The following is a 12305-nucleotide window of genomic DNA, read 5'->3' as shown; positions in this document are numbered from 1 at the left end:
TAACACAGCTATTGCAAGCCGTGCTGGTGACTATTACACTGACAATGTTGTGAACCACTTTAGGAAAGTCATAAAGGAACGGGAGGTACAGGCCTCTATGGACAGATATGTTGTGCGACAGAAGTCCAGTGACTCTGAAGCTGGTCCTAGTGGCATTAAAAGAAGGGAAGTAACCCTGGAAAAGGACTTGACACCTCAAGTCTTAATGAAAGGGGATTCCCCTTCTAAACACTAAGACTCTCTCCTCCTCCCATCCCATCAATCATCACCAGATCTTCAATAAAGGTAAGTGTCATGTAACTGTGCATGTCTTTTTCAGTTTGTGTGTATTAAAATTAATATTTCTTGTGGTAAAAATTTTTTTTTTCATACTTTGGGGTGTCTTGCACGGATTAATTTGATTTCCATTATTTCTTAGGGGGAAAATTCATTCGCATAACGATAATTTCGCATAACAATGAGCTCTCAGGAACGGATTAATATCATTATGCGGGGGTCCACTGTATATGGAAAAGGTGGTAAGTTACTAAATGCTGTAAAGAGTTTTTATGAGGATAGTGAGGCTCAGGTTAGGGCATGTAGAAGAGAGGGAGTCTACTTCCCGGTAAAAATAGGTTGTTTAATATATGTATATATAGATGGGGTTGTAAGAGAAGTAAATGCTAGGGTATTCGGGAGAGGGATAGGATTAAATTATGGGGAATCAAATACATAATGGGAATTGACACAGTTACTTTTTGCTGATGATACTGTGCTTATGGGAGATTCTAAAGAAAAACTGAAAAGGTTAGTGGATGAGTTTTGGAGAGTGTATAAAGGTATGAAGTTGAATGTGAAAATAGAAAAGAATAAGGTGATGAGAGAATCAAATGATTTAAAGAAAAATTGGATATCAAATTAGAGGGAAGGATTATGGAAGAAGTGAATGTTTTCAGATATTTGGGAGTTAACTTGTCAGCGGATGGATTTATGAAGGATGAGGTTAATCATAGAACTGATGAAGGAAAAAAGGTGAGTGGTGTGTTGAGGTATATGTGGAGACAAAAAATGTTATCTATGGAGGCAAAGAATGGAATGTATGAAAGTATAGTGGTACCAACACTCTTATATGGGAGTGAAGCTTGGGTTGTAAATGCTGCAGTAAGGAGATAGTTGGAGGCAGTGAAGATGTCCTGTCTAAGGGCAATGTGTGGTGTAAATATTATACAGAAAATTTGGAGTATGGAAATTAGAAGTGGAGTTAATAAAAGTATTAGTCAGAGGGCTGAAGAGGGGTTGTTGAGGTGGTTTGGTCATTTAGAGAGAACGGATCAAGTAGAATGACATGGACAGCGTATAAATCTGTAGGGGAAGGAAGGCAGGGAAGGGGTCGTCCTCGAAAAGGTTGGAGGGAGGGGGTAAAGGAGGTTTTATGGGCGAGGGGCTTGGACTTCCAGGAAGTGTGCGTGAGTGTGTTAGATAGGAGTGAATGGAGACGAATGGCATTTGGGACCTGGCAAGCTGTTGGTGTGTGAGCAGGGTAACATTTAGTGAAGGGATTCAGGGAAACTGGTCATTTTTATATAGCCAGATATAAGTAACCTACCTCCTACACCATACACCTGCAACATCTGCCACATTGCCCCCCTATCCACCCTGTCAAAAGGCGTATGACAGGGTGGATAGGGGGGCAATGTGGCAGATGTTGCAGGTGTATGGTGTAGGAGGTAGGTTACTGAAAGCAGTGAAGAGTTTTTACGAGGATAGTGAGGCTCAAGTTAGAGTACATAGGAAAGAGGGAAATTATTTCCCAGTAAAAGTAGGCCTTAGACAAGGATGTGTGATGTCACCGTGGTTGTTTAATATATTTATAGATGGGGTTGTAAGAGAAGTAAATGCGAGGGTCTTGACAAGAGGCGTGGAGTTAAAAGATAAAGAATCACACATAAAGTGGGAGTTGTCACAGTTGCTCTTTGCTGATGACACTGTGCTCTTGGGAGATTCTGAAGAGAAGTTGCAGAGATTGGTGGATGAATTTGGTAGGGTGTGCAAAAGAAGAAAATTAAAAGTGAATACAGTAAAGAGTAAGGCTATGAGGATAACAAAAATATTAGGTGATGAAAGATTGGATATCAGATTGGAGGGAGAGAGTATGGAGAAGGTGAATGTATTCAGATATTTGGGAGTGGACGTGTCAGCGGATGGGTCTATGAAAGATGAGGTGAATCATAGAATTGATGAGGGGAAAAGGGTGAGTGGTGAACTTAGGAGTCTGTGGAGACAAAGAACTTTGTCCTTGGAGGCAAAGAGGGAAATGTATGAGAGTATAGTTTTACCAACACTCTTATATGGGTGTGAAGCATGGATGATGAATGTTGCAGCGAGGAGAAGGCTGGAGGCAGTGGAGATGTCATGTCTGAGGGCAATGTGTGGTGTGAATATAATGCAGAGAATTCGTAGTTTGGAAGTTAGGAGGAGGTGCGGGATTACCAAAACTGTTGTCCAGAGGGCTGAGGAAGGGTTGTTGAGGTGGTTCGGACATGTAGAGAGAATGGAGCGAAACAGAATGACTTCAAGAGTGTATCAGTCTGTAGTGGAAGGAAGGCGGGGTAGGGGTCGGCCTAGGAAAGGATGGAGGGAGGGGGTAAGGGAGGTTTTGTGTGCGAGGGGCTTGGACTTCCAGCAGGCGTGCGTGAGCGTGTTTGATAGGAGTGAATGGAGACGAATGGTTTTTAATACTTGACGTGCTGTTGGAGTGTGAGCAAAGTAACATTTATGAAGGGGTTCAGGGAAACCGGCAGGCCGGACTTGAGTCCTGGAGATGGGAAGTACAGTGCCTGCACTCTGAAGGAGGGGTGTTAATGTTGCAGTTTAAAAACTGTAGTGTAAAGCACCCTTCTGGCAAGACAGTGATGGAGTGAATGATGGTGAAAGTTTTTCTTTTTCGGGCCACCCTGCCTTGGTGGGAATCGGCCAGTGTGATAATAAAAAAAATAATAAAAAAATATTTGAATCCTGGAAATGGGAAGTACAATGCCTGCACTTTCAAGGAGGGGTTTGGGGTATTGACAGTTTGGAGGGATATGTTGTGTATCTTTATACATATATGCTTCTAAACTGTATTCTGAGCACCTCTGGAAAAACAGTGATTATGTATGAGTGAGGTGGAAGTGTTGAATGATGATGAAAGTATTTTCTTTTTTGGGGATTTTCTTTCTTTTTGGGTCACCCTGCCTTGTTTAAAAAAAATAAATTGGAAAATGAAAAAGACCTGGCAAACCCACTCCAAAATTTTGGGCTCTAGACAACTGTCCAGAAATAGAGAGATAAACTTAACTAAAGCAGATGAACCTCACAAAGAGCCTAAAGACAAGGCCAACAAACTTAATGTCTTCTTCTCTACTGTAGGATCAAAGCTAAAAAACAAAATTCCAAGCTCAAATACTCAGCCAAAAGACTACCTCACTGGCAACTACCCAAATACTCTATATCTAGCTCCAACTAATTCTACTGAAGTCTCACTCATCATTAAAATATTAAAAAACAAAACAGGAGATGTAAATAACTTGCCACCTTTCATATATAAAAAAGCAGCTCATATGCTGTCACCCATTACTGCAACACTGTTTAACAAGTCTGTTGCGTCCTCAACCTTCCCATCAATATTCAAGACAGCAAGGGTCACCCTGATCCTCAAAGGAGGTGATCCAACTGATCTGAACAATTATAGACCTATATCAAACTTGACCTTATTTTCTAAAATATTTGAAAAAATAATACACAAAGACTTTACTCCTAGCGTATATCCAACAACATACTTAACCCTTAAACTGTCCATGCAGATCTACGTTCACATGTGTAGTGCTCCAAAAGTAGATCTATGTTTTTTTACACATTTTCAAATATAGCAAAAAAAAGTAGATCAAAGTTTTTTTTTACACATTTTCAAATGTAAAAAAAAAAAAAAAATATCTACTTTTTTTACATACTTTCAAATGTTGAAAAAACGTAGATCTACGTTTGGACAGTTTAAGGGTTAACCCCTGCCAGTTTGGATTTAGGCCAAAAAAAAAAGAACGAATGATGCGATTATACAAATGCTTGAACTAATATATACAGCCCTCAATAAAAATGAATATCCACCGGGGCTCTTCACTGACCTACGGAAAGCATTTGATACAGTGGACCACAATCTCCTGCACCTAAAACTAAATCATTACGGCATCAGAGGACATTCCCTCGATTAGTTAAAATCTCATCTTAATGATAGACACCAGTATGTACAGTGGAACCTCAGCTTATGAACGCCCCACCATGAAAACTTTTCAGGATACGAACTGTTGTTCAGTCGATTTTTTGCTTCTGGATAAAAACGAAATTTCAGGATGCGTACTTCCCACTCAAAGGGAGGTTCTTTAAATAAATAAATAAAATATTTATTTCTATGCAAAGGTTACAATGTGTGTTTACATGTCCATGCAGCATTACCTGATAGAATATACAATATTACTGTACTCACTGTAACTCATCTAATGACCACATGAACTACAGTGGACCCTCGACCAATGATTTTAATCCGTTTCAGAGAGCTTGTCCTTAGCCGAATTTACCGTTAGCTGAATTAATTTTCCCCATAAGAAATAATGGAAATCCAATTAATCCATTCCAGACAGCAAAAAGTATTAAAAAAATATATTTTTTTTACCTGAAATATACATTTCACTACAAAGAAAACAATGAGACATGCATAATAAATACATAAATAAATAATAAAATGACATTTACCTTTATTGAAGAGTATTGATGCGTGATGAGATACTGTTTTTCTTGAACACTCTGGGATTTTCTGTGATACATGAGTAAAGGCTTCACTTTGCAATCCCCACTAGCATTACAACAAAACATGAGAGTCAGCCTGTCTTTCATAGGCTTGTGTCCTGGGAGTGCCTTTTCCTCCTGAGTAATGTAGGTCCTGTTTGGCATTTTCTTCCAGAACAGGCCTGTTTCATCAAAAGTGCACACTTATTGGGGTTGGAATTTTTCAGCTTTGCCATGCCTTATCACACTGTGTATGCCACTACGATTCTTAAATCTCTCAAACCAACCTTTGCTGGCCTTAAATTCACCAATATGAGCACTAGTCCCAGGCATTTTTTCCTGTTCACCTGGGTGTTAGTCGACTGGTGTGGGACGCATCCTGGGGGACAAGATTAAGGACCCAATGGAAATAAGTTAGACAGTCCTTGATGATGCAGCTGATGGCAGTGCAGCAGCAGCAGCTGATGGTGGTACAGCAGCAGCAGCTGACCGTGGTACAGCAGCAGCTGACGGAGGTACAGCAGCAGCTGATGGTGGTACAGCAGCAGCTGACGGTGGTACAGCAGCAGCTGATGGTGATACAGCAGCAGCTGATGGTGATACAGCAGCAGCTGACCATGGTACAGCAGCAGCTGATGGTGGTACAGCAGCGGCTGACGGTGGTACAGCAGCAGCTGATGGTAGTACAGCAGCAGCTAACGGTGATGCAGCAGCAGCTGACCATGGTACAGCAGCAGCTGACCATGGTACAGCAGCAGCTGATGGTGGTGCAGCAACAGCTGACCGTGGTATGATAGTACAGTGGGCCCCCGGCATTCGATGCCATTGGTATATGTTAAATCTGGTATACGATACATTTTGACGCAAAAATTTTGCCTCGCCACTCGTTAAAAAACCCACCACGCGCGATTCGTCCAGGACGCGTCCACATGTGGCCTGAACTGCCCCGTGCATGCCAGTGTTTACAAGCCAGCCAGTGTACTCGCATCTAAGCATACATTCGGTACATTCCATATTATCACAGTGTTTTTGGTGCTTGTTTCTGCAAAATAAGTCACCATGGGCCCGAAGAAAGCTTCTAGTGCCAACCCTTCAAGAAAAAGGGTGCTAATGACTATTGAAATGAAGAAAGAGATAATTGCAAAGTACAAAAGTGGAGTGTGTGTGTCGGAGCTGGCCAGGTTGTATACCAAACCCCAATCAACCATTGCTACTACAGTGGCCAGGAAAACGGCAATCAAGGAAGCTGTTCTTGCAAAAGGTGCATGTCTGTTTTCGAAACAAGAGATCGACAGTGTTAGATGTTGAGAGACTGTTATTGGTGAGGATAAATGAAAAACAGAAAGCAGGAGATAGCATCTCTCAAGCTATCATATGTGAAAAGGCTAGGAAGTTGCATGAGGATTTAATTGAAAAAAATGCCTGCAACTAGTGGTAATGTTAGTGAATTTAAGGCCAGCAAAGGTTGGTTTGAAAGATTTAAGAATCGTAGTGGTATACATAGTGTGATTAGGCATGGTGAGGCTGCCAGTTCAGACCAAAAAGCAGCTGAAAAATATGTGAAGGAATTCAAGGATTACATAGACAGTGAAGAATTTAAACCTGAACAAGTGTTTAATTGTGACAAAACAGGCCTGTTTTGGAAGAAATTGCCAAGCAGGACTTACATTACTCAGGAGGAAAAGGCACTCCCAGGACATAAGTCTATGAAAGACAGGCTTACTCTTCTGATGTGTGCCAATGCTAGTGGTGATTGCGAAGTGAAGCCTTTATTGGTGCATCACTCAGAAACTCCCAGAGCGTTCAGGCAAAACAATGTCCTCAAGGTTAATTTGTGTGTGCTGTGGAGGGCAAACACTAAGGCATGGGTCACTAGGGACTTTTTCTATGACTGGTTACACCATGCATTTGCCCCCCAATGTGAAAAATTACCTAACTGAAAAGAAATTAGACCTTAAGTGCCTCCTGGTATTAGACAATGCCCCTGGTCATCCTACAGACTTGGCAGAGTGACTTTCTGGGGACATGAGCTTCATTAAGGTCAAGTTTTTGCCTCCTAATACCACTCCTCTCCTGCAGCCCATGGACCAGCAGGTCATTTCCAACTTCAAGAAACTGTACACAAAAGCTATGTTTCAAAAGTGCTTTGAAGTGACCACAGATACTCTATTGACTCTAAAGGAATTTTGGAAGAATCACCTTAATATCCTCAATTGTGTAAACCTTATAGGTAAGGCTTGGGAGGGAGTGACTAAGAGGACCTTGAACTCTGCTTGGAAGAAACTGTGGCCAGAATGTGTAGACAAAAAGGATTTTGAAGGGTTTGAGGCTAACCCTGGGAATCCTATGCCACTTGAGGAATCCATTGTGGCATTGGGGAAGTCCATGGGGTTGGACGTTACTGGGAAGGATGTGGAAGAGTTCGTGGAGGAGGACAATGAAGAACTAACCACTGATGAGCTGCTAGATCATCTTCAACAGCAAGAGGCCACACCTGAGGAAACTGCTCCAGAGGAGGGGATAGAGAAATTGAAGAAGTTGCCTACTTCACAGATTAAAGAAATGTGTGCAATGTGGACAAAGGTGAAAACCTTTATGGATGACAATCATCCTCACAGAGCTATTGCAAGCCGTGCTGGTGACTATTACAATGACAATGTTGTGAACCACTTTAGAAAAGTCATAAAGGAACAAGAGGTACAGGCCTCTATAGACAGATATGTTGTGCGACAGAAGTCCACTGACTCTCAAGCTGGTCCTAGTGGCATTAAAAGAAGAAGGGAAGTAACCCCGGAAAAGGACTTGCTACCTCTAGTCCTAATGGAAGGGGATTCCCCTTCTAAACATTAACAACTTCGACACTCTCCCCTCCTCCCATCCTATCAATCAACACCAGATCTTCATTAACCCCTTCAGGGTCCAAGGCCAAAATCTGAAGTGGTGCTCCAGTGTCAAAGAAATTTTGAAAAAAAAAAAAAAAAAAAAAAAAAAGAAAAAAAAAAAAATATTATTTCTTACAGAATTAAAGAGTATATTTTTGTGAAGGTAATAAGACAAAAAAAAAATTTCTGATCAGTACTTACCGAGATACAGTGCCGAGAAGTTGACCAAAATGACGTGGTGGCGGCAATATCGACGCTTTTCACATACGCGCATTACTTTATTTAACGTTTTTTGTAGTTTTTTCTTTTCTTTTCTAATTTTTTTCTTTTCCTACTAACAATTGAGGCCTGAGAGACCAATACTGCATATAATGTATATATATATATATATATAAACTCACTGCATTTAACACAATAACCGCACTAAAGTTATTATCATATTATTGTTTACCACTTTTGTTTATTACAATAAACATGCACAAATCTTGTATAATACTAATGTTCTATCATATACAGTGGACCCCCGCATAACGATGGCATCACATAGCGATTTTTCCGCATAACGATTACTTTTATCGCAAAATTTTTGCCGCGCATACCGATTAAAAACCCGCTTACCGATTTTCGTCCGAGACGCGTCCAATGTGCCCTCACATGTGCCGGCCGTCCCATTGTTTACCAGCCAGCCTCCGCGGTAACATCCAAGCATACACTCGGAATATTTCGTATTATTACAGTGTTTTCGGTGCTGTTTCTGGAAAATAAGTGACCATGGGCCCCAAGAAAGCTTCTAGTGCCAACCCTGTGGTAAAAAGGGTGAGAATTAGTATGGAAATTAAGAAAGATTTTGAAGGGTTTGGGGCTAACCCTGAGAAGCCTATGCCAGTTGTGGAATCCATTGTGCCTACTTCAAAGATTAAGGAAATGTGTGCAGAGTGGGTTGAACTGCAAACCTTTATAGATGAAAATCACCCTGACACAGCTGTTGCAAGCCGTGCTTGTGACTATTTCAATGACAATGTTATGGCCCATTTTAGGAAAGTCTTGAAGGAACGGGAGGTACAGAGCTCTATGGACAGATTTGTTGTGCGACAGAGGTCCAGTGACTCTCAAGCTGGTCCTAGTGGCATTAAAAGAAGAAGGGAAGTAACCCCAGAAAAGGACTTGCTACCTCAAGTCCTAATGGAAGGGGATTCCCCTTCTAAACAGTAAGAAGATAATGCTCTCCCCTCCTCCCATCCCATCAATCATCACCAGATCTTCAATAAAAGTAAGTGTCATGTAATTGTGCATGCCTTTTTCAGTTTGTGTGTATTAAAATTAACATTTCATGTGGTAAAAAAAAATTTTTTTCATACTTTTGGGCGTCTTGCACGGATTAATTTTATTTCCATTATTTCTTATGGGGAAAATTCATTCGCATAACGATTATTTCGCATAACGATGAGCCCTCTTGCACGGATTAAAATCGTTAACCGGGGGTCCACTGTATTTACATATTTACAATCACTGGACATGGTTTTAGAATAACAAAAAAGGCACAATACCGTGACTGGAACGATACACAAATAACCCGCACATAAAAGAGAGAAGCTTACGACGACGTTTCGGTCCGACTTGGACCATTTACAAAGTCACACTAACCAGAAGAGGAGCAGGACGGCTATATATAGGCAGGAAGAGGTGGTGGTAGTAGTAGTAGTAGTAGTACAAGAATGGTATATAATACCGACAAGATGAAATTAAGACACATGCGCAACACCCGGGCATCCCTATCGTAGACGTTTCGCCATCCAGCAAGCCACTGGATGGCAAAACGTCCACAACAAAGACACCCAGATGCCGCACATGTGTCTACGTCTACTGATGAAATTAAGACACATGTGCGGCGTCTGGGCGTCTTTGTTGTGGACGTTTCGTCATCCAGTGGCTGGCTGGATGGCAAAACGTCTACGATAGGGATGCCCGGGTGTTGCGCATGTGTCTTAATTTCATCTTGTCGGTATTATATACCATTCTTGTACTACTACTACACCACCTCTTCCTGCCTATATATAGCCGTCCTGCTCCTCTTCTGGTTAGTGAGACTTTGTAAATGGTCCAAGTCAGATCGAAACGTCGTCGTAACCTTCTCTCTTTTATGTGCGGGTTATTTGTGTATGGTTTTAGAACTACTGGAGCTTGTGGAACTCCTTGAAACAAGGCATCATGCACATAGGTACCTTACATTCCTCACACATAAACCGAGTGTCTTTGCATCTTTGTTGCCGTCGTTTTGTTTGAGCACAGATGATGCATCTCTTCTGAGCAAATTTCTTCTGAGTTGAAGGAAGCTGTATTATGAAATGATCACCTTCCCTCCTCAAACGCTAGGGTATATCCTGAGGAGTTCGAGGACCTTGTTGTATAGCAGGTGTTGTTACCTGGTACTTCATTATGAGTTGTCTGACAACAGACAAACAAAATTCACCATACGGTGGTCTGTTGCCAGTCTTCATTTGGTACATATTATATGCATTGAGCATTGAAATATCCATGAGATGGAAGAAAAGTTTCACGTACCACTTGTAACTTTTACGAACACAATCAACAAAGCCAATCAGCATGTCACATTTGTCAACCAAGCGCATGTTTTGTGTATAATCAATCACTGTCACTGGTTTTTGAATACGTTCATTAGTCACTTGATCAACTCTGCCACTGTGTTGCATTTCGTTACGGTGAATGGTTGTCAACAATGTGACGTCTCGTTTGTCATGCCACCGTAATGCCATGATGTCATTGGCAGTAAACACCTGCACGTCATCACCACGAGCACCTGCACTGTGCCTGGGCATATGTTTATGATTAGAACACACTGTCCCACACACATCTGTCTTGTTCACTCGCAAGAAATCACTGAGTAAAGGGCTTGTGTACCAGTTATCGGTATACAATGTATGCCCCTTACCAAGATAAGGTGCCATCATGCTTCTCACGTCACCTGAGATACCCAATAACATCTTGGTATCTTTCAATGTTTTACTTCCCGTGTATACAACAATATCCAATACCAGGCCACTGTCACAGTCACAGAATACAAACAGTTTTATACCAAAGCGTTTCCTCTTGCTCGGTATATACTTCTTGAATGACAGCCTACCTTTGAACAAAATCAAAGACTCGTCAGTTACAAGATTCTTGAATGGATAAAAGTACATGCTGAACTTTTGTTTGAGATACATAAAAACATTTCTAATCTTGTATAACCTGTCACTTCTGTCAGGCCTGGTTTTGTCTGAGAAGTGCAACATACGTAACAGTAAGATAAACCTGTTCACTGGAATGATTTCACTGAAGACCGGGGTAGAAATTAGCCGATCTGTGGACAAGTATGCTTTTATATTATGCTTATAGACATGAGGCATAAGTATTATTATTGCAAAAAGCAAATACATTTCTGCAACAGTCGTCTCTTTCCACCGGTGCAGTCTTGACTGTGGTGATATGATCGCATTTGCCATGGTGTAGTCAAAATACTTGTTACTTTCCCTGACAATAATTTCCATCAAGGGCTGGTCAAAGAATATTTCAAAAAATTCCAGTTCATTGGCCGTGGTTCCAAGGGGACAAGTAGGTAGAATTCCACTTTGAGAGTCATCAAAGTGGTGGGGCTTGGGAACAAAATTGGGATTTTGCTGCCAATCCCAGATATGGTTTGCTGGTGGATACTGGACATCATAGGCTGGTTGTGCGAGTAGTTGTGGTGGGCTGGTGGCTGACGCTCCGCTTTGTCCTTGAACTGAGGTCTCAGCAGCGTGGGTCCCAGCCTGGGCTGGTGAGTCACGCATGGCCGTGGCACTACCATCACCACTACCACCATCTACTGATGCCTGTGGTCTATCCATGCCAAGTGTAGCCACATTATCCTCACTATCACTGTCTATACCTGGTGTAGGGCCACGGGATGTACTCCGTCCCCTGGGCACGGCATAGGGTACACTACCCGAGCGCATGTGGTGGCGTACATACCGACACTTCACTGGTGAATATGTTTCACCACTATCACTACTCGAATGATCGTCAAGAGCAATAAAATCACAATCCACGTCACTATCATCATCATCATTACTGAAGTCAGAGGCCTGGCCACGCGAAAATAATAGTTTTCTCTTGCGTTGAGGTACAACTGACCGTGACTGAGGAGTGCCCACACCAGAGGTAGAAGGTTGAGGATCGTCAGGGTTTTCTGTGCTATTATCGATATCCTGGTCATTCCTTTCGGTCACTAACTAATCAAAGCCAAAGAATTCGTCTTCATTTCCACTTCCATCAGTATCAGAACTATCAGACAGGAAGAGGAGAGTCCCAATTTTCCTTGGAGTGAGAGCTGCCTTGCAATGAGGCATGGTGAACAAGGGTAACTGAGCCGGTGTTCCCACAATGCTATAAGGGCGCCTAGATTTTTTTGCTTATGGCGCACACCCACCACACAGACCCGTTCTATCACATGTAGGCCTATGAGCATTTTTGCGCTAAATTTGACAACGCTAGAATTTTGGCATAGATGTACGGTTTGGACACTCAACATGAAGCCATAGATCAATAGGACGGACCCTGAAAGGGTTAAAGGTAAGTGTCATGTAT

The 12305-nt window shown here is 41.8% G+C and overlaps 1 protein-coding gene across 4 annotated transcripts in view; it reads right to left on the bottom strand.

Moving 5' to 3' along the window:
* Nucleotides 1-12305, bottom strand: part of LOC128686671 (unconventional myosin-IXb) — an 857686-nt gene that overhangs the window by 527625 nt on the left and 317756 nt on the right. The gene's annotated exons all lie outside the window — the stretch shown is intronic.

This window comes from Cherax quadricarinatus, chromosome 12 (genome assembly GCF_038502225.1).
Source record: "Cherax quadricarinatus isolate ZL_2023a chromosome 12, ASM3850222v1, whole genome shotgun sequence".
Classification (NCBI taxonomy): Eukaryota; Metazoa; Arthropoda; class Malacostraca; order Decapoda; family Parastacidae; genus Cherax; species Cherax quadricarinatus.
The sequence above is the reverse complement of the archived record's forward strand: the minus strand, read 5'-3'. Positions and strand labels throughout refer to the sequence as shown.